The 26,354-nt window shown below is 40.1% G+C and overlaps 1 long non-coding RNA gene across 2 annotated transcripts in view; it reads left to right on the top strand.

Annotated features, from left to right (window-relative positions):
- LOC122558940 overlaps positions 1-18,733 on the top strand; it is a 35,362-nt gene extending 16,629 nt beyond the window's left edge. Inside the window, exons 3-4 of one of the 2 annotated variants that reach the window (XR_006314278.1) lie at positions 16,972-17,461; positions 17,713-18,733. This is a non-coding gene — a long non-coding RNA (uncharacterized LOC122558940). The other variant, XR_006314277.1, reaches the window with a different exon arrangement.
- The last annotated feature ends 7,621 nt before the right edge of the window (positions 18,734-26,354 follow it).

The following is a 26,354-nucleotide window of genomic DNA, read 5'->3' on the forward strand; positions in this document are numbered from 1 at the left end:
AAGCTGGGTGGCAGGGTGAAATGTGAGGAGGATGTTAGGAGAATACAGGGTGACCTGGACAGGCTAGGTGAGTGGACGGATGCATGGCAGATGCAGTTTAATGTGGATAAATATGTGGTTATCCACTTTGGTGGCAAGAACAGGAAGGCAGATTACTACCTAAATGGAGTCAAGTTAGGTAAAGGGGCAGTACAGTGAGATCTAGGTGTTCTTGTACATCAGTCAATGAAGATAAGCATGCAGGTACAGCAGGCAGTGAAGAAAGCTAATAGCATGCTGGCCTTCATAACAAGAGGGATTGAGTATAGAAGCAAAGAGGTTCTTCTGCAGCTATACAGGGCCCCGGTGAGACTGCACCTGGAATATTGTGCGCAGTTTTGGTCTCCAAATTTGAGGAAAGACATTCTGGCTATTGAGGAGTGCAGCGTAGGTTCACAAGGTCAGTTCCCGGAATGGTGGGACTATCTTACGCTGAAAGATTGGAGCGAGTGGGCTTGTTTGCACTTGAGTTTAGAAGGCTGAGAGGGGATCTGATTGAGACGTATAAGACTATTAAAGGATGGGACACTCTGGAGGCAGGAAGCATGTTTCCGCTGGTGGGCGATTCCCAAACCAGAGGACACAGTTTAAAAATAAGGGGTAGGCCACTTAGAACAGAGTTGAGGAGAAACCTCTTCACCCAGAGAGTGATGGGTGTGTGGAATGCTCTGCCCCAGAAGGCTGTGGGGCCAGGTCTCTGGATACTTTCAAGAAAGCGTTGGATAGAGCTCTTAAGGATAGTGGAATCAAGGGTTATGGGGATAAGGCAGGAACAGGATACTGATTGAGGATGATCAGCCATGATCATAATGAATGGTGGTGCTGGCTCGAAGGGCAGAATGGCCTAGTCCTGCACCTATTGTCTATTGTCTATTGTCTATTGACATCACTAACCCTGCCTGCTCTCTGTGCTGAGGAGAAAGTGAGGACTGCAGATGCTGGAGGTCAGAGCTGAAAATGTGTTGCTGGAAAAGCGCAGCAGGTCAGGCAGCATCCAGGGAACAGGAGAATCGACGTTTCGGGCATAAGCCCTTCTTCAGGAATGCTCTCTGTGCTGCCTACTGACATGTTTGGGTTACTTCCTTTCTGAACTAAAAATAACAGACATGCCACCCACTACCAGCTCCTTTACCTCCTGCTTCTTTCTCAATCCAGGAGGAAAACAGGCTCCAATAGGCATAAAGAGTCAAGGTGGATGGTGTGCTGCCCAATATTCAGCTCCTTACCCCTTATTCAGACTTTCCTGATGGGTTGTCTGACCATGTCAGGTCCCTGGAATGGAATTGGAGGCTGCCCTTGATTTACTGTGCTCAAACCCCTCAGAGTGAAGGTGATCTCTCCTGTCTTGACCGAGGCTTGCCGACAAGCTTCTTGCTTCTGTGTCTGCACTAAGCAGCAAGGCAATACACCAACACTGTGAGCCTGATAGTACTGACCAAGAGGCAAGGAGCAAAAAGGCAAAACAAGGCAATACAGTGATGCTGTGAGCATCCAGGCAGGCTCAAAGTAAGTGAGTGCTAAGAGAACAAATGAACACCCAGCTAGATCCAGACCAAGAACTGGATGCATGGCTTGAGAGAGAAGTGTCCTTGCCACAGCATTGCAATGGTAGTTGCCATTTTTCCCAAGGTGCGGCTTTGAAGGGAAGGACATACTGTGAGTAGATCACAGGGGTGCCATGGGTATTCTTAGAGGCCATCAATTTCCATCGACGTAGGATGCATATGGCTTTGGCTAGATGGATATGAATGGAATAAAATAAAGAACAATGGATACTGGAGATCTGAAACAGACACAAACAGAAACTCCTGGAGAAACTCAGCAGGGCTGGCAGCATCTGTGGGGAGAAAGCAGAGTTAACGTTTCGAATCTGGTGACCCTTCTTCAGAATGTTCTGAGGAAGGCTCATTGGATCTGAAACATTAACTTTAATTTATTTCCATACTTGCTGCCAGACCTGCTGAGTTTCTCCAGCAGTTTCTGTTTGCGTCTGTTTTACAAATAAATGGAAGTCCGGCCAGGGTAGACTTACTGAGCTGGGATATAGAAGAGAAGCCACAGAGGAGAAAAGTGTTAGTATGCTATCACAGCTCCATTGCTTTTTATTCATTCATGGGATGAGAACATCACTGGCTGGCCAGTATTTATTGATCATTCCTAATTGCCCAGAGGGCAGTTACAAGCCGACTACATTGCTGTGGGTCTGGAGTCACATGTAGGCCAGACCAAGTAAGGATGGCAGTTTCCTTCCCTGAAGGACATTAGTGAACCAGGTGGATTTTTCTGACAATCAACAATGGATTCATGATCATCGTTAGACTCTTAATTCCAGATTTTTGTTGAATTCAAACTCCACCATCTGTCGTAGAAGGATTCAAACCTGGGTCCCCACAACATGTCCTGGGTCTCTGGATTAACAGCATTAATACCACTAGGCTGTCATTTCCCCCTAGGAAGGGTAACTATTTGCTTTCTCAGAGTCATAGAATCACAGAAGGAGAAAGAGACCATTTGGTCCATTATGTACGTACCAGCTTTTCAAACAACATTATGACTTACTACCATTCTCCTGCCTTTTCCATATTTCCGTGTACATTGTTTCTGTTCAAATAGTCATCCAATGCCAGCGTGAATACCTCAGTTGAAGCTGCTTCCACCACATCTCCTGTACCACTAGCTGCATGAAAAGGTTTTCAAACTTTACATTTGCTAATCTGTGTCCATTTGATTTCAACACTTCTATGAACAGGGACTTTCCCTCTATCTATTCTGTACAGACTCTTGTGGTTTTGAAAACATCTATCAGATCTTGTCTTAATCTTCTTCCTAGCCTTCCAGGGAGAACAGTCTCAGCTTCTCCAGCCTATCCTCATAACTGATGTTTCTCTTGGCTGGAACCATTCTTGTAAACCTTTTCCACTCCCTCTCCAATGCATTCACTTTTTTTTTTGGTGTGGCAGCCAGAACTGTACACAATACTCCATCTGAGAACTCACATGTATCTTGTATAAATTCAGCATAATCTTGTTGCTCTTATACTGTTGCGCCTCCCCCCATTAATAAAGCTTTGGATACTGTGTGTAAAAAGTAACAAGAGAAAGATTTAGAATTACATAACAAGCTTACAATGTGTTTCATGAGATTCAATGAGACATGGCATGCTATGTGTTTTTAGGGAAAAAAATTATTAAAATATAAATACAGAATGTGCTGGAGAAACTCAACAGGTCTGGCAGCATCTGAGGAGAGAGAAACAGAGCTAATGTCTGGACTCCAAACACTTCTTCAATGAACACATTGTTAGAATTATATTGAAAAAAAGATTAACTATTGGTTACATGAAAATGTGGTCCTGGAGTCATTTGCAAGTGGTGCTTTGGAGATATTTTGTTATTCATTTTCCTGAGGTTATGTATGACTTGGCAGGAGAGTGAGACAACCAAAGAGACAGAGAGTTAGAATCAGCTCACAAAAACACAATGCTAATTAAATGGAAAAAAATATATTGCAACTCAATAGAAATTTAGTCCATCTGATCATATTTTGATATTTGCATCTCTTTTCTTGCATCAATAATCAATTACAAAACCATCTATGAACATATTATCCCTTGAAACATAGTGCAAATGACTAATGTTGTTCTGAAAAGTTACGAACAAAACTATCAGGTCTCAGCATGAACAACCTATTTTTTTGTCTGGGCAGAGGTAGTGTGGAAGAATTTAGCTTCTATTTCAGTTCCTGAAATTTGAGCTTTTGAAATACCAGAACTTGTGCTCCAGTTCTGCTGGGTGCAATGGAAAACTCCATTGGCTACTCTCCTCTACTCATTCCAATATGTTGAGCTTGCAATTGCTGTGGAACTCAATGCAGAGCCTCATTAACAGCACAATGAAGGGCTACATCTCTGCTACCTTCAATCTTTCAAAGCCTCCATGTCAAAATGTTTACAACCATAACCTGCACATATAGCCTCCAATAGACTAATTATAAATGAGTGTATATGAACCATTAAACAGATGAGAATCAGATATTTTGCAAATATCTAGGGAAACTAATGCTCTAATATCAGGCACTGGATGCTCCACTGAACTCACCCCACCCTGTGTGATAGTCTGATTGGAAATGAAATGTTTTTTGACAGAGAAAAATCACACTGTTTCTGTTGCTCTCCCACCATAGAGGTCTGTACCTGATGGAAAAACAAAATGACTGTTTGCACATGTGGAAATTGAGGCAATTTCAGATTTTTGTTGCAGAGACATGAAAATAGCCCAATTGGAGTCTGTCACTTTAGAATTCAGAAGGTGTTCATGTTTCAACTGTGTGGCAAATACATCCATTTCTACATTAAAAGGCTTGTGTAGGGTTTATGATTTGGAGATGCTGGTGTTGGACTGGGGTGTACAAAGTTAAAAATCACCAGGTTATAGTCCAACAGATTTAATTGGAAGCACTAGCTTTTGGAGAGCTGCTCCTTCATCAGGTTGTTGTGACCTGGTGTTGTGTGATTTTTAACTTTGCACTGTTTATAATACACTATTATTAATCATCAGTCCATATTAAAAGATAATCAATTCTATCTTTTCATTTGAAGGCAAATATGTGCTCCAAACCATGCAAAACAAAGAATGATTGGGCACACCACGAGATATCACAATGTTCCCATCGTTTTTGGGTTGCTGCTGGCAAGGAAATGCAAATTATAACTTAGAATATGGAAGAGGAACAGGTTTAGTCCCTCAAGCTCATTGCACCACTCAATGAGATCAATACTGATCTGCAACCTAAGTCCATGTACCTGCTATTACTCCGTATCCAGTAGCACCTTTGGATGACAAAAATCTAACTGACTCAAGTGGTGAAGTTCCAGGCTTCAACATTCCACAACAAAATCTGGAAAAATCCTCAAGCACTTGAAGATGGGCCAAGAAAGATGTGGCCACTTCCTCCACAAAAGGAACATGACATGAGGAACAGCTCAATTTGTGACTGTGGCTGTCCAAGTCAGACCCATTGCCCACACATACTGAACTCCTGCCTTGAGAAATTCATCCAAAACACTGTGCTGTCTAAAGCCATTGCATTAATTCTTAACCTTGATATTGAACTGTAACTACTTCCCCAGCAAATAAGTAAATGTGTAAAATTCACAATTAGTATAGCATTCCATGCTGTTTGCAGAAGTGAGTTCCAAACTTGAACTACCCGTTGTGTACAAATATTTCACAATTTCTCTCCTGAGAAGTTTAGATGTAACCTCTGGACTATGCTCTCTAGTCCCAGACTCTCCAGTCAGCAAAAATACTTTCTGCCTTTACTTCGGTAAAATCAAAATCACCACTAACATTCAAAATTCCAGATGATGCAACCTAATTTATGTAAAATTATCTCTGGATTTAACTCTTGGAATATAGATCTCGCTCTATTAAATCTAGACCGTACTCCCTCTGAGGTTATGGATATTTTGATCAGCTTGTTCAGACATGTTATGATGCACCTCTAGAGCAGGAGGAACTTGAACATAGGGCTTCTGAACTAGAGGTAGGGACACTACATCTGCAACACCAAAGCTCTTCTTCTGAAGCCTTATTCCTTATAAAATGTGGTTTCCAGAACTGCTCACAGTACACCAGATTGGTCCAATCAAGACTTTGTGCAGCTAGAACATATTTTGACCACCCTCCCCACTCCTGTACACCCAATTCTCCTGGATATAAAACGTAAGTAAAAGATCAATAATGAGGAATTTAATAGAATTAAAGAACAGACCAGTTAGGCTAACATCTGTCATGAGGAAATTGTGAGAGTCTATAATCAAGGACGAGGTAACTGAACACCTTGAGAATTTCAATTAATCAGGAAGAATGGATTAATGTCAAGAAGGAAATGCCTCACAATTGTCATTGAATATTTTTGAAGAGGTGATTGAGGTAGTGGACAGGGGAATGTCTGTGATTGTTGTGTATACAGACTTCCAGATGGTGTTTAATAAAATTCCCATATAAAAGATAGTTAACTCAGGTAGAAGCCCACAGAAGTGAGAACAAATTACTGTAATGGCTGGGAGATTGGTCGAGTAGCAGTTACAAAAGATCTGGATAATGGGTAGGTATTCGATTGGGCAAGATGTGACCAGTGGTATTCCATGAGGATCTATGTTCAACTTCATTTTTCATGCTGTTTATTAACAACTTGAGTAATGGTATAGAAAGTCATATACCCAAATTTACTGATGATACAAAGTTAGATGGCAATGTCAACATTGTAGACGATAACATAAAATCACAAATGGATATTAATAGACTATGTGAATGGGCAAAACCATGGCAGATGGAGTTCAATGTCAATAAGTATGAAGATATCCATTTTGAACTGAAGAAAGGATAATTCAGGGTACTTTTTAGATGATGTTTTGTTAAATCAGTAGAGTAGAGAGGAGAGTAGCTTTTATTTGTCATTTCTATCATGTACAACTGATACGGTAAAAACGAGACAGTGTTCCTCCAGGACTGAGGCTGCTAAATGGACAGCACAAACTACACATTCGTACATGGCATAAAATGAAAAACGTGCAAGTGATGTGTACTAGTAGAATAATAAATAATAGACATTTTTCTAGCAGCAATTCAAAGTTGTGCAAAGAATTTCAGATGGGAAAGAGACCGATCATACAGTCTCAAGGAGCCTGATGGCATGGGGGAAGAAACTGTTGCACAGTCTGGCCATGACAGACCAAATGCTCCAGTCTGTTCTACCAGATGGCAGAAGGGAGAATAGTTTGAGTGAGGGGTGGGTGGGGTCTTCCACAATGCTCTTAGCCTTTTGGATGTAGCATGTGGAGTAAATGTTTGTAATGGAGGGAAGAGAGACCCCAATGATCTTCTCAGCAGAAGTCCAAAGAGACTTGAGGGTTCAGGTACATAGATCTTCAAAATGCTATGGACATGTGCCGAAAATGTTCAAGAAAGCTAAAGAAATGCTGGCCTTTATATTCAGAGGACTGGAGTATAAGGATGCAGATGTTATGCTGCAGCTATTAAAAAACCTGATTAGGCCTGACTTGGAGTACTATGTGCAGATCTGGGCAGCACATCCTCGGAAGGATATACTGGCCTTCAAGGAAGTAGATCACAGGTTTACAATAATGCTACCTGGACTTAAGGGGTCATGTTATAAGGACAGATTGTACAAATTAGGCCTGTTTTCTCTGGAATTTAGAAGGTTAAGGAGTGATCTGATCAAAGTCTTCAAGATATTAACAGGAAAACACAGGATAGATAAACTATCTCCATTTGTTGGGGATTCTAGAACTAGGGAGCATAGGCTGCGGATTAGGGTCAGACCATTCCGAAATGATGATAGGAAGCACTTCTAAACAAAAATGTATGGTAAAGATTTGGACGTCTCTTCCACAAATGGTAGTTGATGCCAGATCTGTTGTTAACTTTAAATCTGAGATGGATAGATATTTGTTAAAACAAAGGTATTAAAGGATAAGAGCAAAAGCAGCTAGAAGTTAGGCCACAGATCAGCCATGAGCTAATTGAATGGTGGAACAGAATCGAAGGGCTGACTGGCCTACTCCTGTTCCTATGTTCCTAAAACTAGCATTCTATTAACTGTTTTGTTTTAAGCCTGTTCATTGTTGAAATCAGATCCAAGCTAGTCAGTGAGACAGCAATGAAAACACCTTCATTTGTGGTCATGCTTATTAATGACTCAATCAGACCGAGCCTCCCATTCACTCCTTTTTTTCCTTGGAGTTGCACTGTTTCCAATTTTTCACCATAAAGTTACCTGTTCACGTCTATGGTTGGCTTTCTGTTTACTTACATTGAAACTCATTTAGCAAAGTTTTGCCCATTCATTTCACCCATCACTATGCCATTGTACTTTTGTGTTTCCAGCTACTTGCTTACAATACCACCTAACATTGCAGCAAAGAAAATTCTGGAAATTAATCTTTCTATTCCACCACTGAAATAAATATACTGGAAAGTTAAGACCCTAAAACAGATCCTTGTAACATTGCAATAAGCACATCCTGCCAATTAGAAGACATTGCACAGCTTGCGTAACATATTTCTGAATCATCTTCATTTATTTGCAGGACCGGGTTAGACTTTTAAAAGCAATTGTTTTCAACACATTTTGTAAATATTCATAATCTAGTACTTTATTTTGAATTGCACTATTTTCAGAATTATGAAAAGCAACAGGAAAAGACAATATAGGTAAATATTTTAATTTACTTCAGTTCTCAATGGAGACAATGGGGACAAGGAAAAGGGAATACAATGTTTATATTGTTTGATTAATGACTGGAAGCAGGTTCCTTTCATGTATATGTTCCTGTTTTTATTTTCTAAGTGGTAAGTGGAACAGAATCGGATTAGTATTTCACAAAGGGGTTGTCTCCCTTTTTAGATAACTCACATCTGCTTGTGGGAGGAAATGATTCATTGTGTGAAAGAGAATTGCTCAGATTAATTGTGTTTCTTTGCACCACCTTTGTGTTATGAAAGGCATTCCTAGACCTTTTAACTAGAACAGACTTGATTCTAAACACCTGGGCCCAAAGCCCTGCACCTTCTAAAGGACATATTCTTCTAGCTAGGAGGGTAGTTGCCAAATTTGATTCACATCGTCTTTTGCTGTCATGTTTGTCAGTGTCTATTTGAGCTGATGAACTATATTTTATGATTCCTGCAGTAGGACTGAGTAACCGCAAGTTTAATCTTGCCTAGAATATCAATGGCTAACCCTAACATATCTTTTAGGGAAAGCTTTAGTTAGGTGAGCAAATGTGTTGCTGGACTCTTTTATGCGTTCTGCAAGGTGGATACAAAATCTGGTACAGCTGCATATCTGGTTAAGATGTGAAGGATGTAGTTCCTGGAAGGCAAGTGACTACATTGAGGATCAAAATATTTTTGCAGTTCTTAAAAAGACTGTGAGGGTTCAAAAAATATTTTAAAGCCTGTTCAAAGGCTTTAGGGGCTGAAATAATTTATTATTAAAAATGTGTGTCTTGTAAAACACCTGTGAAGGTAAAATTTGGAGTCTACTGGCAAGAAATATCAAACTTTCCTCATTGGTAGGGGCATTGCTGCATTAAGCTTGCATGAGCAATTTTGCTGTCAAGAAGGCAGTAATACAGCCTACCAACTGATAAAAGAATGGAACCAGAACCAATACTTAAGGGGCATGCTGCAAAATATCATCTGCCCTCACCTAATGTTCTAAGTCTTTAATTGCTTACACGGTGTATCTGTCCTGGGACAGGGTATACATTCAAATATTAACTTGCAACTGATATCATTGGAACCTTAATATAATTTTAAAAACTCGACTCAGCAAATCTCTACAGCACAACTTACCTGCATCCTGAACGGTCAGATATGGGATTGGTTCATGGTTGGACACTCCAAATATTCTGTCAAGTCACATTTCTGGACCTCTTCCTTGCTTGATCAACAAGATTGCACCAAGTAAACAGGAACAGATCTAAACTAGAGAAGGAGCTTTGTGGGGGACTTTTAGATATCTGATTCCTGAGGAGACCTGAAAACCCAAATAACCAATATTTACCAAATTACTGCCAAATTAAGAAATTACTTGATAAGATTTCCCTTCTTGTAATACAAGCAAAGTAACACGGATGTAAACTAAAAACAGAAAGTGTGAGCGAAACTCAAAAGGTCTGCCTGCATCTTTACAGAAGGAAAGTGAGTCAATGTTTTAAATGTAATATTTTGGACTCGAAAGATTAACTCTGTTTTATCTCTCTATAGACACTACCAGGTCTGTGGAGTTTAGCCAGCACTTTCTGGGTTTTTTTGTAACTTTAACATGAATCAAAACCAACAAAAGGAACAGGCAAGTCATTGTTGGTCAGGACTTTAAATTACACTTGAAATAGCAACATATCAGAGATTATCTCATGGAGTTAGCAGGCACTCCCCACAATTTTTCCAATCAGAATTTCAGTTCCTTTCCTTGAAGTACTTACCAATTCTCCATAGGCTGCAGCTTCCGTATAAATAGAGTTCAGTCAGTACCCTTGCAGTGTACAGAGCCTTTTCAACCCTCAATTCCCATCAGTAATGAGTGGCATGAATCTACCAGAACCCTTCTCTCTAGTTTTCCCCTGTCTTCTCTGTGTCCTTGTGCTACTTGATCTACATATATTAACCTCTTTCTTATTGATAATGTCTTCAGGTTAAGGGTTGTCAGCTCACACATTTATTATTATACAAAAATTATAATTAATCTAAAAAAAAGTGACATTTAAAACTCTTTAAAGCTCATTGTATTTTTAACAATGATTACTGACACTGCAAACATTTCAAATTAATTATAGATTTTTCTTATTATTACTGGGTCAAAAGACATCACAATGTTGCCTTTTAAGAATATTAAGGGAGTGGGGAATGTAACTCTGGGCCTTTCTCCAAATATAATGCTTCTGCGATCACTTCTCATAATGCTCTTACCCCGTTTCATTCTTTCACACACTCTCACTCAGACATCACATTCAAATTCTGCAAAGCAAATAATTTGATTAGATTCCCTACTGTATAGAAATAGGCCATTTGGCCCAACAGGTCCACACTGACCCTCCAAAAAGTAACCCAAACAGACCCATTCCCCTACCCTATATTTCCCCCTGACTAATGCACCTAACACACTGGACAATTTAGCATAACCGATTCACCAAACTTGCACATCTTTGGATTGTGGGAGGAAACCGGAACACCCAGAGGAAACTCACGCAGGCATGGGGAGAATGTGCAAACTCCACACAGACAGTTGCCCAAAGTGGGAATCAAACCCAGAGCCCTGGTGTTGTGAGGCAGCAGTGCTAACTACTGAGCCGCCGTGCTGCTCTATTAGATGTTCAGTCCTCAGAGAATGTGGGTTTTGGAAGAACCAGGAAACACAGCTGTTGTCCAAGTATTTTTGTCTTCATTTTTATTCCTAGAAGAATAGAATTAGGAAGTTGTGGTAAACTTGCATAGAAACCTGTGAGACCACAATTAGAGTACTGTGCTCAGATCTGACCTATGTATTATAGGTCAGCCATAGAGACACTGGTAAGTGCAAAAGAGGTGAACAAAAAGATGCTGTTAGAACTGTGAAGGTATATTTATCAGGAAAAGTTGAATATTGGGCTCCTTCTTGAGAAAAACAATGCTGAGGCATGATGTTTAAAATAATGAGAGGTTGCAACAGGGTAAGCATCAGGTTTTTTTTTACTGATGGTTTAGGCCAAAAATAATCACTGTATAAAATAAAATTGTCACCAAATATCTAATAGGAAATGCAGGAACAATTCTTCGCCTAAAGAGTGGTAAGAATACGGAGTCTGCTTCTGCAAAGAACAATTGAGGGGAATGGTATAGATACATTTCTGGAGAATATAGATGAACAAATGAAGCAGAAATTAATAGAAGGATATGTTGAAATATGAGATGAAGCAAAATGGGAGAAGAGTCAGGTGAAGCATAAATAGCAGCAACAATCTGTAATATACTGGAGCCTTTTTTTATGTAGTTCCATGTAATTCTATGTAAGGAAAATTACTTGTGCTGTAAAACTGACACAAACACACCAGGAACAGTTTAGAAACTTCCTACATATGTTGTCGCATTAAAGTTACACATTATAACTCAAAGATAGTGTAGTTTATTGACTTGACATGGATCCATTGGGAAAATTGCTGTTAACCCTTGCATTACATACATAGGTTCCACACTGGGGGAATGAGCCAGGTGCCAGAAAATCTGCCTTGACTCTTCAGTAAATTAATTGGCAAAACTTTATAGCTTTGAGTAAAAATAATCCTTGATCATAGAACAATGAATAATTGAAGATAAAAATCCAGAGAAAATGAACTTAGCTCTGATGATTGATTGAAAGTGACTTATCAATATTGAAAATGTTTTTTCCAATGGGGTAATGCCTTTGGTTACATAAAATGAGAAGTGTCATTAATTTTCAGAAAAGTTTTAATTTGAAGCTCTAAAGGTATGCATTAACTATGAAAATCAAGAGATTCGTTATGTTCAAAGATGGTTATTAAATTTTAGCATCATGGGTGTAAAATTCAGCCTTGGCATGGGTAATTTTGGTGTTTTAATTTTGTTTAGCTTGTAACAAAATGGTATTTGCACTAGTCCAACACTTTCCCAGGCAACCTGCATTTGACATCATTATTAAGGGAATTAGCTTCTACAATACATACATGAACTGAAGACATGCAGATCATAATTGCAGTCAGTATCTATAAGATGGATATTTCGTATTTCACTCCTCCAGTTAATGCAGTATCACTTTTTAAATTTTGTTCACACGATGTAGGTGTTGTTGGCAAAGCCATACAAATTATTACTTTTCCCGAGCTGCCCTTGAGAAAGTAGTGGTGAACTGTCTTCTTGAACTGCAGCAGTTCATATGGTACAGATATACCCACAGAGCTATTCAGAAGAACGTCCCTGGATTTTGACTTTGTGACATTGATGGAATGTAATATACATCAAAGTCAGGATTCTGTGTGGCTTGAATGGGCACTTGCAGGTCGTAATTGTTATATTAATGATAACAGTCTAATTCCTGAAGAAGGGCTTATGCCCGAAACGTCGATTCTCCTGTTCCCTGGATGCTGCCTGCCCTGCTGCGCTTTTCCAGCAATACATTTTCAGCTCATAACAGTCTAATAACCAATCACTCATCAGGAACTCATTAATTCTGTGGGTTAATTTATTCAAAACAGTTAAAACATATTACATGTTAGGAAGCAGACATTGTAGCTACCAACTGATTTGTCTGTCTCGAGCTTGTAAACCCAAAGCAGACTTAGCAATAAGGCAGAGTTGCTGGATCAAAACAGCTGGATTTGCCATTGTCCTTTCCAGGACTTGGTTAATGCCAGGCTGCCTGTCTAATTTCATTCCTTCTTCTTGGACTTTGAAAAAATGGTCACAACTGAGTAGCTTGCTAAGCCAGTTCAGAGGGCATCTGAGATTTAACCATATTGCCATGAGTCTGGAAAAAAACATTCTCAATGTGGTCTCCCAACACTTACAACTGGAGCAAAACTAATTCTCAGCTAAATGTCGAGACATTGTCAATAATGTTCAGGTTGCTTGATAATGATCTAGACTGGTATATGTTGGGCCAATGTCAAAGACTGCAGATGGCACCAAACTTGGAAGTATTGTGAACTGTTGCAGAATAGTGATAGATGAGACATGCTAATGGTAATGGCCAGAAATGTAATTCGTTGCCTGAGTTGGTGGTGGAGGCAGAGAGATGTGCAGGAAGATGGGATTAGAAAGGGCATTTGGATGTCTTTGGGTCAGCATGAACAAGATAGACCTTCTGTGTTAGATCATTTCTGTAAGTCTATGGGCACAGATTGGATTGCAGATAAGGCATACACATGACAAATACATTTTAAAGTGCGTATGTGTGAAATGATTGCCTTTATTCTTCCTTCCTTCAAAGCAATGAAAAAGGAGGAATAAAACATTAAAAGAAGAGTGCTGAACTAGAAAGTTTTGGAAATATATGTTATTAATCATTGACAGTTTGAGAAAGCAAATAATAAAGTGCCCAGAATGCGGGCTCCATAACTAGAGGTAGAGAGTATTAAAACAAAAAATATTATGGTGAACATTTATGGAACACCAGTTCTCCTAACAGAAGTATTATTGTGCCATGGTGAGACTCTGAGCCTGCATCAACCAAATAGGTTGCATGGCAATGAAGTTGAGCTTTCAGTCTGTACTTTCATTACGATTTTCAGACTTTGTTTTAGAAAATGAAGTTCATTCAGGGGTTTTGCGGACTGGGTGGTTTCTGCTTTTGCTGCAATGGTAGCTGAAACGTATGCTATCGGATGCTGGCTGAAGGTTGGATCCACAAGAGATCTCAAAGTTGGCCATCTCTACGAATCTAGAAAGGATGGGTCCCATGTTCCGAGTAAAACCTGATGCAAAGCGGTGAAAACGCAACACCAATTTTTAACTTATATCACCTGGTGTTTCATGGACTAAAATGGTTTCAAAAAAGGAAAATATTGACAGAAAGATATGGAGTCGTCACCTGACCAAGTTATGTCAAATTCATGAAACCGTCAGCAAATAAGATTCAAACTGAACTGAAATTAGCATGTCATCAAAATGATTGAAACCTGTCACCTGCCTTTGATTTACATGTTTCTGAGAAGAAAGACTCAGCTGAAAGTCATCCAGTTTGGACAAAAAAATGAAGCTGGACACAGGAATACACATGGTAAAAACAAGGGCTGCAGATGCTGGAAACCAAAGTCTAGATTAGAGTGGTACTGGAAAAGCACAGCAGTTCAGGCACCATCCAAAGAGCAGGAAAATGGGCATTTTGGGCAGGAGCCCTTCATCAGGAATACACATTCCAAGCAATGACTTTTGAGCAGAGCAGAAGGAAAATGATGGATTTGTAATTGAAAAACTGGAAGGCTTGCTATCTGTCTCTGTTTCCCTCAATCTCTGCAAAGTGACAGCATCCAGTGACAAAGCAGATTAGAGAAATACTCATTAATCAAGAGCTCAAAGATATCCATAAATTTCATTTCGGCTGAGGATACAAGATCTCAATTTAACACCCAAGATTAAGAGACATTAAATACACTAAAGATTTTTTTCTAAAAACTTCTTAACCTTTTTTATATGAGACTCTCTACCCTTTTTAAACCTCATACTTGTGAGTTTGATGTTGCATTTTTATTAATTTTTCTCAAGGTTAGTAAAATAATTAAATTGCTATTTGTTTCGCTCAAGAAAACCTTGTGTTCAACATCCCACTTAATTCGCAGAAACAGTATTTTTATTGCTGCATGCTCAACCGTACTAAAAACTTTTGTTGCGACCACTCAAGGAGATTAAAAAGAAGGGAACTGAATCAACCCTCCCTACTTGGTCTTAACAAGCTTTATTCCAAGTTGGTGCCAGATATCTCCTTATCCCCAGACAGTGACAGCAGGCTTTCTGAGAGCCCTACGAGTGCATCAAGCATTTCTGTGTGCCTGCCTGTCAGTCTTTTTCTATAGGCCTCCCCTTCATATTCCTCTTCTGCATCCTCTACAGCAGAACTCCTGTGTGGCCTTGCATTTTTGGGACTGGCACACAAGTAATGTTGGAATTTGTGACAACCACAGGATAAGCTCTCTCACCCATTGTGCTTGTTTGGAGGCTCTTCAAGTTTTGTTTGAGCAGTTTTAGCAATTGCTGCAGCCAATGGCCTTCTTGTGGTGTAATTGACTTGAAGTATTCCAGACTGCCTTTAACTGGTTCTAGGTTTGTGAAATAACTGCACAGATCCTGATATCCTGTCACCGCGTCACCTTTAATTACATGTGCACTGTACATGGGTTCTGACCAGTTCAAAGCGAGTCCCTTGGCTGAGGAGACCCCCTAAATCTCCTGTATCTGTCAGCCAGGGCTCCCTGATTGACCCCAGTTAACAACACCAGTCAATGAGATCCATCTGAACCTGCTTTCAATTACTACAGTGTGCATGAATAGGAGAAAGTGAGGACTGAAGAACAGTGTTGAAAAGTGTGGTGCTGGTAAAGCACAGCCGGTCAGGCAGCATCTGAGGAGCAGGAGAGTTGATATTCTGAGCGTAATCTCTTCATCATGCTCGAAGAGCCCATGCTCAAAGTGTTGACTCTCCTGCTCCTCAGATGCTACCTGACCGGCTGTGCTTTTCCAACATCACACTTTTCGATTTTGCCTGAATAGGGCCAACTATTCAATAATGTGTTCAGCACTGGTCCTTATGGCACAGTCTTTATCATAAACAGCCTGGTGTTTGCATGTTGTCTGCATCAATTAAGATAGGTTAGGCTCATCGAGCATTGTCATCCTCATGTCCAATTTTACTCTGGCATTTCCCACATTATCTCAACTAATTATGAAATTGATGGAAAGAAACAAAATTTTTGATTTGCCCATATATTAATTTGCTGCAAATGTTTGCAACAGAGACAAAAAAGCAGATCAATGGTTAATTCAGAAACCAAAACAGAAATTGTTGGTAAAAACTCAACAGGTTTGGCAGCATCAGTGGAGAGAAAACAGAATTAATGTTTCAGGTCCAGTGACCCTTCTTCAGAATTGATTGTAGCTGGGAAAAGGTTGGTATAAATGCTGAAGATGGAGACAAGGGAGGAGTAAACAATTGGTGGAGATGGAGTCCAGGGTGAAATATAGTTGGGCAGACAATGGAATGGGTAAAGGCCAATCTGGGAGAATCAATAGCTGCTGAAATACAATGCTCCAGCATACTAAGGCTTGTTTGCTTGTATTTATGCTTGACCTGCATCTTCTCCCATTCTGCTTCATCTAAACTTTTAGCATATCGTTCTATTACTTTCATATGTTCATCTATATTCCCCAAAAATGTATCTATGCCATTTCTCTCACTTATTCTTTGTGGAAACAGACTCCATATTCTCACCACTCTTTAGGTAAACACTTACTCCTGCATTTCCTATTAAATTTGTTGGTGACTATCTTGTTTTTGGCCTAACCCATGAGTGAAAAAAATTCTCAATGTTTACCCTATCACAATCTTTCATAACATTAAATGGTTGTACTAGGTCATCTCTCAGCCTTGTATTTTCTATAGCAAGGAGCCCAATGTTCAACTTTTCCATTTGGTCAGCATGGACGGGTTGGACTGAAGGGTCTGTTTCCATGCTGTACATCTCTTTGACTCTATGACTCTGTTCTGACAGCCTCTTTGTTCATCTTTTTTGCACATACTCTAGAGACTCTATCGCCTTTCCGTGATGCATTGGTCAGATCTGTGCACAGTACTCTAAGTGTGGTTTTATAGGTTTCTATGCAAGTTTATCACAACTTCCTAATTCTATTCTTCTAGGAATAAAAATGAAGAAGAAAATACTTGGACAGCAGCTGTATATCCTATTTCTACCAAAACCCACGTATGGTAATTATGTTAAAGCACTTTCCTTGTGTAAGCCTTGCCCCATTTCTAACATTCATTGTACCCAGAACAGGTTGGCATTGCCAGGATATCCTGAATGGACTAGCAGTTCCTGACACCATCTTTAAGAGCTAATTATGCTGCCAATCAAGGATTGTTAGTCCAGAAGTAGTTCCTGTTTTTGTTGCAGACATGGCAGAGAAGGGAACATGGTGCCCCACTTTGCAGAGAGGGGATATCCTGGATATCCTGATGGATGGGATGGTGCAGATGGCATACATCATCTTTCCCAAAGACTGACAGAGGAGACCACATCACCCGACCATGATCTAAGGATGCCACCTGACTCAGTGCTGTCTCAGCCATTTGGAAGAGTGCACAGCGACATAGGAAGAAGGTCAATTTCTTTCTGCACTTTGCCATTGTAAGTGGCATCTCTTCTCTCGGTTACCTCACACCCACTCTATCTCTGCTGCTCTATCCACCACCTGCCAAGGCTGATGTTCTACTGTTTCCATTATTGCCTGTAACATCTTCCCTCACTTACTTTCACCCACTCTAGGTCCATGTAGATCCTCTGTGCAGCCTATTCACAGAGGATGCATCATCATATGCACCAAAAGTAACAGCTATGCCACTTTCAACAACCTAACGTCTTCCTGTCTCTCATTCCAGGAGTAAACAGCCCAGAACAGGGCAGAAAGAATCAAGACAGGAATGGTTCTGTGACATTCAATCCTAACCACTCAGGAGGAGAGGATGCTGACTCTGACCCAGCTTGATGAGCTGACTGACTGTGTCTATGTCCTCAGACTGCTATTGGAGGTTGCCCTTGACTTACTGCACTGGGACCCTTCAGCAATGGCTGTCTTCCTGGACTGGGCTGAGCATTTCTGACAACCATGCTAAGCTCCCTGGTTTTATGTCTGCATTATGTACTGTCAGCCTGTACCTCTGGTTGAGATGCAAAGCACAAAAAGGCAAGGCAAGGCAGGTTACTATGACATCCTGATGGATGGGATGGTGCAGAGGCATACATCCTCTTCCCCAAAGACTGGCAGAGGAGGCCACATCGCCTGATCAAAAACTAAGCACTAAGAGAGGAAGTGAGCAGGCCAGAGACACAGCCTGGTCCAGTCCATGAACTAGGTATCTGTCCCTGAAAAGCTAATTGCTTGCTGCAATATTATAATGACAGTTTCCATTGTAGCATTGAAAGGCAGTTATCTACTGTAAATAGGTAAGAGATGTGCCATGGGATTCATAGAAGCTGGCACATGTCACATGCCAATGTGCAATATGTGTGGTTTGTGCCTATGGTGCATATTCTGAGATGTTGGTTCATGGTGTCAACACATGTAGGTCCTTTGGAACAAATAGTGAGCTGAAGTCGCCAGGTACCCGCTCTGATTTCTACATTGAGAAATTTCAATGTCCCACTTGTTCATGGCAGCTCCATGTTAGTGAGGTGAGATTTGCAGTTAATATGTTCAACAAACAATGGCCCCCCTCAATGTCCAGAACACAGTTAAATAATGCAACAGGTTGGTTTTCAATGTCAAGAAAAGCATTGCTAGACTTCTCCCACAAATTAACCAGATTTTCCAACATAGCCCACGTTGTTCAGGCCCCTACAAAATCTCACTGCCAATGTTTGGCTTTCAGTAGACAAGCAGACAGCTGGAAGAACACTGCAACCAGGCAGCATCAGGAGGTGGAGAAGTCAATGTTTTGTGTGTAACCCTTCTTTAGGACTGGAGGTGAGGGTAGGTGGAGTTGCAGATAAGGGGGGGGGGGGGGGGGGGGGGGGGGGGGGGGGGGGTGGGAATTTGAGTGGGGAGGAGACCAATCTGTCCCTCTCCCACCAAAACCCTCCACCACTCTCTTTATCTGCAACGTCCCCTATCCCTACCTCCATTTATGAAGTAGGATTATATCCAAAACGTTGACTTCTCCACCTCCTGATGCTGCTTGACCTGCTATGTTTTTCCAGCCTCTTGCTTGTCTACTTTGGATTCCAGCATCTGCACTTTTTGTTTTGTCTCTAACTAATGTTTAGCATTAAGGCAGAGTTAAGAAACAAAAGGTATTGAGAAATTCATCAAAGGTTCTGAGACAGCACCTAAATCACTTCCACTTAGAGGGACAAGGGCAGCAGGTACATGGGAACACCACCACCTATAAGTTCCCCTCCAAGCCACTCACCATCCTGACTTGGAAATATATCGCCGTTCCTGCACTGTTGTTGGGTCAAAATCATGGAATTCCCTCCCCAATGTATATGAACTGCAGCAGTTCAAGAAGACAGCTCACCACCACCTTCTCAAGGGGCAACTCGGGATAGGCAATAAATGCTGAGCAGCCAGTGACACCCACAGTGTGAATATTTTAAAAAGCCTCAGGCAAGCAAAAATATCTCTTCAAGGAAGGATAACTGTTTCCTGGGATGTACAAGCATTCTGATTGGCATTGTATTCAGTTGAGATACAATGTGTCAGTTTTAACTTGCATTGAGGACATTCTAAAAATTACAATGTATTTTTGTCCAAAGGAAAAAATTCTAATTCTATGCCACAATTCCAATGTAATTTTTAACCTTTAGTGTATGTACTCTGAAGTGTTCCAGTTGTTAGAGATATCACTTACACTGCAATCTGTCCAAGGTGTGCAAGGTCTCAGGGGCATATTCACATATGGGATTTCCTGTTGACTTCAACCTCCTTTAATGATTGGTTTATCGGTAACCAATATGTGACCACGCTATACAGTGATGAAAATATAAGTGTACATAGGGTTAACTGCTGCAAACTCTTTTCTTAAACCAGATCTAAAGTTGACGAGCAGCCAGAAATGTAAACATTTTTAGCGTACGTTCATGTCTAATGAGCCACTGAGAAAGTCAATATACTGTGATACAGGGACTGTGTAGCTGCTGTGAATTAACAAGCAAACAGGTTACAACAGTCTGCTGGCATAAGCCCACCTGAACTCTCCACATTCCTGCATTGCTGGGTCAGGAATCACAACAGAAAGAAGCTTGAATGATTTATGTCATCTCTTTCTTTCCTTCTCAGAATTACATTTTAGCTCCTGCCTAGAGAGTGAATGCAACTGTTTCCAGTCTTCAGTTTACTACATGGGCAACACAAGGGCTTGGTTACACACAGCGTCCTACTGAATGGAATAGTGCCAGGATTCATGCAACAATTCACAGTTCAGTGGCACAGAAAAGCAGGGCAAGAGTGTCAGATAGCTAACAAAGGAGTCTGTAGAAATTGAGCACGAGAACGTGAATGGAACATTCAGTAACCTCTGCATTCTTACATATTTAACACCAACTATGTCCGGGGGTTGCCAGTTTTAATGAATATTATAACTTTGTCATTGTTTAAATTTTTAAACAATATTATGGCCTGTAACAAGCACTATAGCTCATCCCACTGCAGGGCAGCCTAGAATGTACCCAGAATAATAGATAGGCAAAGAGGTTTTGCAAGGTAGAACTACATCTGACTGATTCAAGTGCTGTCCTAAGCTACAAGAACAATGTGTTGCACTAATATTCTTCTTCCTATCAATTATCCTGTGTCCATTATAAATGCTGCAAATAACAAAAGTCAGATGCTATTTAGGCTTCTGTGTGTACATTTGTCAAAATGTAAAATTTGATTTACATTGTTACACTTGTGAAACAATGGCAATAAAATACTGACTTGTTCAAATTACTTCCATAATAGATTCATCTGTTCTCTATGGAGGCAATCTTCCTGAAAAGAAGATGGCTATTAGTTTCAAGTTTGTGTCTTCATTCATTCCACTTGGAAAGTAAAAGTGACACAGAATGTTCTTGTTCTTTTGACAGGAACTGTAGTGAAGTAGAGGGTACGATGCATCACTGCAATATAGAACAGTATACTTATAGTGACTGAGAGAATTAGAAGGTTGGAACTGCGTCAGCCACTCAGGGGAGTGTACTATCAGGATAAGTCATATATCATTTTGATATTAAATCTTCAAATAAGCCTGTTGGACTTTCCATTTCCTTGGCACTTCACTGAATGTGAATCATTTGTCATGACTTAACCCTCCAGTTGCTGTGGCCCCTTGGTTTGTAAACATTGTGTGAAGTCTTACATGAATACCGAGCTTTGGCAATAACCTAGAGGGAGCTCACAACTACCAGAGTTTCGTACATTTTAACCACAGATAGTTGGAATATCTCCAAAGAACAAGTAGGAGCAGGCATAAGTACCTCTTATAAGAATTGCTGATTTTGAAGGTTTCAAGCTTTTACAGCAAGCCACTTTGTTTCTTTTTTTTTGTGTAAGTGAGGAGGAGATTGCAAAGAACCAACAGTTGTTTGGTACACTACAAGGCAGGTCAACCAGCAATTCAAGCTGCTAAGCATGTTGTTCATTACCAGAAAGCTCCATAAAATTCCTAGCAGAGTCATTCTGTTGGCCAAAACAGCATATTCAGTACCTAGGAATGCAGCCAGCTAAGTCAGGTAAAGAGTGATGATGCCAAACTTTATAAAATGGAATGAAAATGAAATGCTAAATGTGCTTTATGTATATGTGAAGAAATATCAGCATTTTATTTTTTGAAGTCTTCCTTTTTTTCTTTAATGATCTCCCAAGACAATGTACATCAAGCCTGGGATGTTCACATTGCCTGGGTTGCAGCTTCTTAGCTGTGAAGTGAGGCTGGCTAAACTCAGGTCGTTTTCTTTGGAGTAGACAAGGTTGAGAGGGGATCTAACAGAGGTGTAATAGTTTATGTGGGGGGGTGGAGAATGGATAGAAAGCAGCTGTCCCCCTTTGTTGAAGAGTCAATAACAAGGGGTTATAATTTTAAAGTGAAAGACAGAAGGTTTATAGGGGATTTCATGAAAAATGTTTCTGCCCAGAGGATGGTGGGAGTCTGGAAGGCACTGCCTGGGAGCATCGTTGAGGCAGATAACCTGATAAGCTTTGAAGAGTACTTGGATGAGCATTTGAAATGCCATAACTTTCAAGACTATGCCCTAGTGCTAGAAAGTGGAACTAGTGTGAATTTAGCATATTTTTGTTTCACACAGACACAATGGGCCAAAGCATCCCTTCTACATTGTATAATTCTATGAACTGATTATGAGTTAATTTACTTTGGCTGTTCTAAAGCTTCTCCTGGTTTTATTTTGCCAGATTACAAAAGCAATGTGCAAAGGGCTTGTTTCCTCACGGAATCACAGTTGAGATCAGGAATTCAGTAGATGAGGAACACAAGACCTTTCTGTAAATTGAATCAGTGTGGATCAAACATGTTATTACACCACATTGTTCAAATTTTGATTCTCTCCAGATTGCTCCATGCTCTCCTGTCTCATTCATTTATGTATAATTCTATTGCATCAAAGTGTGGAAGAAGGCCATTTAGCCCATTGAATCCACACTGACCCTCCATGGAGCATATCAGCCAGGCCCACCTCTCTACCCTATTCCCTGTAACCTTGCATTTCCCATGGCTAATCCACCTAGCCTGCACATCTCTGGTGACTATGGGCAATTTAGCAAGGCTAACCCACCTAACCTGCACACCTTTGGACTGTGGGAGGAAACCGGAGCACCCAGAGGAAACCCACGCAGACACGGTGAGAATGTACAAACTCCACACAGGCTGGCGCCTGAGGGTGGAATCAAATCCAGTTTCCTGGCACCATGAGGTGCTTACCATTGTGCCCCTGTGCTGCACAAAATTTGCCATTTCAAGTTTTGATAGGTAGGGTTGCATAATGGTGTTTAGCAGAATCCTGAGATGTGAGTGCACAACAACACCCTGGGATGTTAATTTTCACCAGCACTCTGAGAAGCTTATTCCTGTACTGCTGCCAAAAATAGGAGTGGCAATTAATATCTGAGTGTGACAGCAGATTAGATTCACATACCTGACATGTTGAGGTGGTGTAAACTAATGTTCACTTTGTGAGCTGTGTTTTTCACAAGTCAAGTCTCACCTTGACCTTCCTTTTAGAAACCTAAGTAGTGACACAGTTGCATTTTATTTCCCAGAATATTACAGCCCTCAGATTCTTCTTTCATTATTTACACTGAAAGCCATACCGCACAACTGTGCCCATCAATGGCCCTGATTTTCATTCCCAGGTCAAGTGCATAGCTTCAGGAGAATTCCTGGCTTCCACAAAACTGGTCTTTAAAACATGGCTGCCTTCACCTCGATTTTTAGTTTGCTGGAAAACAGCCGGGTTGGGAGTTGACCCAAGAAACTCAGGAACAGTCTTCTGGTTCCAGGGATAAGCTGGGTGTAATGTTTGCCTCAGGGCTCCAGCACTGTAGTGAAAGTTTAACAATAAAGTTTAAAACAGAACACATCCCTCATGCTCACACCTCCCCACTCACCTCACTCTCCATGATGCATCTATGTCAACCTATGCTCCTGTCCCACTTGCCCATGGCCTCTCAGATTATTATTACTACCCGATGACCATCTAACCAACCCCACAACCCTTTGTGCCCTTTATGACCCTTTATAGCATCTATGTCAACTCAACATGTGCCACATCTCCCTTTGCCCTTCCAATTCCATGTGAACTCTTCTCTTACCCACAGGAGCATTAATCAGGAAACATCCCGACAGAAAATAAAGCTACCAGTCTACTGATGATATTACAATTGCAGAAAGAATATCTCATTGATATAAAGCCCTAATCCACCACATCGAGGTGTTTCAAACAGTCTCTCATGAAAAGAAACATTTCACTTAAGTGCTCAATGTCTTAAGTAGACAAATATCTTACTGAAATGTCTAATCACTTATTCCACTCACAAAACTGTTCGATCTGAAAACTGATAAGCATAGTTTTGGAGAATCAGTCATGCAGCCCATATCCTATATAAAATACAGAAAACCCGAGAGAACTTTAGTAGGTCTGGCTGCATCTATGGAGCCCATGGTGTATATTAGCATGGGTAGGAGTTAGGCTAACTAGTAGAAGACAGAGGATTGGGATAAAGGGGGGTATTTTCAGGACTGCAACCAGTAACTAGTGGTGTACTATAGGGATCAGTCTGGGGCCACCCTCTCACAGACTTATACCCCTTTACACTCACACTCACACATATACACATACTCTCTCACAGACACACACACACACACATGCACATATAAGTTTGTGAATTTGTACATGCAGAAATACATTTTACTTTGCTCAAAAGCTGCATGAATCCATGTAAGAGTCTGTAAATCCAGTTTTTAGATAAGAATCAGTCTGACCATTGGGGCACAGACAGTCTCACACAGGGCAGCTCACTTCTTCAATGCATTATCTGGGCCGACATGACACCAATTGTTAAAGTTCACTTGAGAATATAACTTTTAAAAGTTCTGTGATTTACATATGAAAGAACTGAAACCAATAAGTTCATTCTAAAAGATGAGAGACATAACAAACAATCCAGGTCTTTTTCAACAGATAATTTCAGTTGCATCACACCATAAACTTTTGCTATAAATTCTGTGAGTTATGATCTTATACTCCACAACCACCTGATGAAGAAGCAGCGCTCCAAAAGTTAGTGCTTTCAAATAAACCTGTTGGACTATAACCTGGTGTTGTGTGATTTTTTAACTACCTATGGAAGAATACACTACCAATGGAGCCACTCCAGAGAAGATTCACTAGACAGGTACTAGGTTTGAAGGGACTGTCTTATGTGGGGAAATTGAGTAGATTGAGCCTATACTTGTTAGGATATAGAAGAATGAGAGATGACCTTTCTAAATGTTCTTATAGAGCACTTGATAGGATCGATGTGGAAAGGTTAAATCCTTTTGTGGGAGAGTCTAGAGCCAGATGGTCTAATTTCAGAATAAGAGTTGCATATTTATGACAGAGTTGAGGAGGAAATGCTTCTCTCAGACTTTTGTGAATCTGTGGAATTCTTTGCTAAACAGTTCTATTGAGGCTGGCTCATTAAGTATATTCACGGCTAAGATAATCAGATGGTTAGTCAATAAGGGAATCAAGGGTTATGGGGAAAAGACAGAAGGTAAGGCTGATCAGATCAACCATGATGTTAGAGCAGACTCAATGGGCTGAATGGTCTATTTCTACTCCTATATCTCCTTTATCGTTTAAACATCATCCCATGGAAATAGATTGCAATGTTTCAATTTGATCAGTTGAGTAACAGAACGAAATTCAATGAAATCTTCAGTCAATTATTATCTAACAACTTCAAGATGTGGAAATTGAGATTTTTGTCTGTTTATGAAATTATATTTCAGCCAGTCATCTAGTCTCTTGATAAATGACATAATTAAACAAAGTAATTTGTTGTTTTTGGACCTTTGACATATTTTAGTTACTTCCTCAAACTCCTCTAGTTCCACAGATTATGTTTGTTGCCAAAACTTATTTCAAAATTAATCTTTGATTACTGTGTGGGTGGATTTGAGTTCCTTTTTTTCTCATACTACTTTTTTTAATGCAATGGCAAGTGATGTTATATAATTTGGCCCCAACTCAACTATTAGCCTGTGTGTAGAAGAGTGCACATCGCTTTAGTCACCAGAGCACTGAATGTAATGTGAGCAATACTGACTCTTTTATTTTATTTCTATTTCTCGCATCAGTGAATTTACATATTTTGACTTCCATTATTATTGTCTTGCCTCAAATTTTAGCCTTGCATCTCAAATTGTAAATTAGATATAATATGTTGGTCCACAAACAGCTGCTGAAATCAACACTTCATTTTTGTGACCCAAGGCAATAACATTGAGGTCTGAACTATTAAAAGGGTTTGCTGAAATTTAGCATGAACTTGGAGCTTGTCTTTAATGTCCGTACATGCAAACCTCTAACTTGTTCTGATGGGTAAATAGCTACAGGTAAAACACTAAAGACAAAGATAGATTAGCATTTATTTATTTACCTTTTCTTGGTAACCAATCTTTTCCCTGGATGCCAATTAAATCAAGTTGATCAATATCTAATTCTTGGTAAGCCTGAAAACAAAATACTGTGATTCCCTGGTAGCAAGAGTGAGAGAGTTGTGGACTAAAGAGTTAGGCTGAAATCTTCTTGTGACATTGTTTCCATTCACAGATCTCCTCTGAGGCTATGCTTTTAACATTAAAGTAAATCTGTCAAGCCTTTCTGTTATTTTGCTTTGTAAGTTAGTATCATGTTGGACACACACAGATACAGATATGTATTGACAATGGTCTTCCTTAAAAATAATGTATCAAATTTGTTTCCATTATTCCCAATGAGCCAGATACCGAAGTAAAGCTTTACTGGTGACCATTCTGAT

The sequence above is a fragment of the Chiloscyllium plagiosum genome, chromosome 18 (assembly GCF_004010195.1).
Source record: "Chiloscyllium plagiosum isolate BGI_BamShark_2017 chromosome 18, ASM401019v2, whole genome shotgun sequence".
In the NCBI taxonomy this organism is placed as follows: domain Eukaryota; kingdom Metazoa; phylum Chordata; class Chondrichthyes; order Orectolobiformes; family Hemiscylliidae; genus Chiloscyllium; species Chiloscyllium plagiosum.